The 3,491-nt window shown below is 42.9% G+C and overlaps 1 non-coding gene across 1 annotated transcript; it reads left to right on the forward strand.

Annotated features, from left to right (window-relative positions):
• The first annotated feature begins 200 nt into the window (after nt 1–200).
• On the forward strand, nt 201–273 carry Trnar-ucg. Its single transcript has one exon. It is a non-coding gene; the product is annotated as a tRNA-Arg (tRNA).
• The last annotated feature ends 3,218 nt before the right edge of the window (nt 274–3,491 follow it).

Genomic DNA, 3,491 nt, shown 5'->3' on the forward strand with positions numbered 1-3,491 from the left:
ACGGCAGGAGATCTGCATTTTACTTGCTGCTGTGCTACGTCCAAGGTGTGACTTAAACTTTTAGGATATCAATTGCGTCTTTGGGATCATGTTCACCACAAAGAATGTGCGGTTCAGCTAAAACTAAAGACTGTACAGAGCCAGCCGACTGCTCACATTCTAGCCATTTGTTACACTTTTTCACCCTTAAGATGCCGTAGGACCACGTGGCCTAATGGATAAGGCGTCTGACTTCGGATCAGAAGATTGAGGGTTCGAATCCCTTCGTGGTTGGTATTTTTTCACCTCCCCTTTCTGCCGCTTCTTCCTGAATTGTCCCGCTGCAGTGACCACTCGCTAACAAGAACCGTGTGCTGCGAGTTTGGAGATAACTGTGTTTCAGACGTCTGTGCGGGCAGCAGATCTGGTGCACGCGTACTGTGGGGTGGGAAGGGCCTTACAGGGGCGGGATGGATACAGTCTGTGTGTATAAAGTCCTATGAGCCTTGAGAATGTTATTTTTCAAGTCCATTTAAAGGTTGCCCCATTGGAAAGGAAAATTTCTCACAGCTCAAAAGACCTGGATCACACACGTTAATCAGGTGGATGTGGCGGAGTCTGAGAAACTAAAATATCTGAGGAAACAGAGAACAGACTTTTAAAACTCTGAGAAGATGGACGCGGGATGGACGCCAAGAGGACAAAAGGCTTCTATAAAGGACACTAATCCTAACAGGTGAGTTCGAATAGAGGAAATGGACACATCATTAGAAAATATGGTGAGTCAAGTTACATTCGAGCTAATTATGAATAGTCTTAAGTGATGAAATAAATTGGGCTATTTGTCATCCCCCCTCCCCCTCCCTGAGACAGGGACCTTGTAAGCAAGGTATCATACTCTTTTTATTACCGAGGATGACCTTACATTCTTGCCCTTCCTGCCTCCACCTCTTGTTTACAGGAGCATACATCAATAATCTCGATCCCCCACCTAATAAATAAAACACCAAACAAATAAACAAAGAAAGAAGGAAAAGAAGAAAGGAAAAAAGGAAGAAAGGAAGGAAGGAAGGAAGGAAGGAAGGAAGAAAGAAAGAAAGAGAAAAAAGAATGACCCGAATACACAGGATGATGCGGTGGTGGCATTTTCTTTTTTTCTTTAATATGTTTTTAATTAAAATAGAATTACTTTGTTTTTCCCCAATTTTCTCCCTCCAGTCCCCCCCTCAGCTACACTCCTTTGAATCTTTCCGATGTTCTCACCTCCACACTCAAGTTCTCAACTTGATACCTCTTTTTCTTTCATTATTGTTACATATGTGTATATGTGTGTGTTGTGTGTAACAATCGAGTCCATTGTTATTGATGTGCATATAGTTACAAGACCGAGCACTCTGTGAATAGTGAATAGGAGGGCTCATCCTTGGAGAGGCTAGTTCTCCTCCAGCATGCATTAGTTGCCTATATTTCTTTGTCTACAGGTGAGACCCTCAAATTTTCCTTTCTTTCCATTTTTACATGTCCATTGATAATGCCAATTGTTCTAGTCTCATTTAAACAGTCATTTCTAAGAAAGACTGTTTCGGAGCAGACTTCCTGGTATTCCAGCCCCTCTTTAGGGATGTTTCCTGAGCGTTAGATGCAGGAACTGTAGGAGATATAGATGTATCAGTTAGGGCTGGACTCCCCCATGATCTGCTGCTATCAAAATTAGTCATCTTAAGTCTGTCCTACCAACAGTGGGCCCCCCAGAGTCCATACCACTGACACCTGAACCTTGGATTTTTTACTATGGCTTCTTTAAATACAGCATTTAAAATTTCTAAATGCCATTAGACATTATTTTGATAGAAATCACCTTGGCTGAACAAAAGATGGAGTCAGGCAGGTGCATGCAGACCAGTCCTGTCTGTCACTGTGAGTTTTCCACTCCTGGAAAATTGTGGCCTGTCTCCACGGTCCTCACTCTGCAGTGGCTCAGTCGCTCAGCTGCTCAGCTCTCTTCTGCAGCACAAGTGGCTCCAGCTCCTCCAGACACTCCCCTTAGGGTGTGACCTAGGACTGTTGATACTTTGCTGCCATGAAACAAACGCTTTTAGACTCTTAGCACCCAATACTACCACTACTTAGTATCATTAAGAAAAGAAAAACACTTAACATATGCAATGTGGCTAAAGCAAATGCAGAAAGAAAAATAAAATAATTGTTTTTAGAGTTCCTAAAATTTCAATTTTCGTTTTCGGCAGCCCCACAGTAGCCCAGGCTACCCTCTACTGATCTCAGCAATACTCTTTTTTAAGCTTCCCAGTTTCTGGGATTGCAGGCATGCACCATGAGGGCTACATTTGTTATTTTTATTTCAGGGTTTGTTTCCTCTACCACTACCTTTTTCTGTGAAGATTTGCAGATGGAGATGAACTTTTTTTAAAAAAATACTTTTTGTTAGGGCTAGAGAGATACCCCAGCAAGAGAGCACTGGCTGCTTTTGCAGAGGTCCTGGGTTCAATTCCCAACTCTCACATGGTAGCTCCCAAGCTTCCGTCACTGTGGTTCCATGGGATGCCATGCCCTCTTCTCAGTCTGCAGATAGATGCGCATGCACACAAAACACCCATGTACATAACATTAGGAAATACATTTTTTAAAACACATTTTTTTTTGGTTAAAATACTCAACAATGTTGGTGGCCAGAGGGTTTCCTCAACCACTTAAAGGTGCTTTTCAAGATGGAAGGAGAGAGCTGACCCCAGAGTTACCCTCTGCAAGGTTCATTTGTACCTCACCTGGGTCATTTCCCTGCTGACTATGATGCTTGCAGGCACCCACACACACACACACACACACACACACACACACACACACACACACAATGATTTTAAAAATTTATATATAGGAATTATTCAAAAATATGACTAAGATGACCTATGTCACCGCACATTTATTTTTCAAACTGAAGGTTTATTCATGAGCATTGCTGTGAGGAATATTCACAGGGGGTCCCCAGCATTACTTGGTAAATGTACTCTGATGTGCCTCACTTTCTGTTGACAGGAGTCTGTCCCACCTGGTCCGGCAGCCATTCGGTCCCAAAGAAACACACAAAGGCAGATGTTTCCCTGTTCACGCAAGAGGCTTTCTAACGATGCTCAGGGGTCTTAGCGAGTGAGCCTGCAACCAGGGACTTCAGTTTTATGGAAGCTGGGTATGCTTGTGTATTAAAGCATTTGGTGTCTAGATGACCTAGCCTTTCCCATCAGCATCTTCACCTGGCGCAGAGGGAGCACAACTTAAATTTGGAATTTAGCTTAGTTCCTTCGTGCTGTTGAGTAGCAGAACATGAGTGATTTTGTTGCTATAATTTCTCTCTCTCTCTCTCTCTCTCTCTCTCTCTCGTTTGTTTTGAGACAGGGTCTCACGACGTGACTCAGGCTGACCTTGACTGGGTGACTCTCCTGTCTCAATACTGGGATTATAAATGTGCATAAATAAATAAATGAGATTTTTTTAAAAGG

Source organism: Microtus ochrogaster, unplaced genomic scaffold, assembly GCF_000317375.1.
Source record: "Microtus ochrogaster isolate Prairie Vole_2 unplaced genomic scaffold, MicOch1.0 UNK66, whole genome shotgun sequence".
In the NCBI taxonomy this organism is placed as follows: domain Eukaryota; kingdom Metazoa; phylum Chordata; class Mammalia; order Rodentia; family Cricetidae; genus Microtus; species Microtus ochrogaster.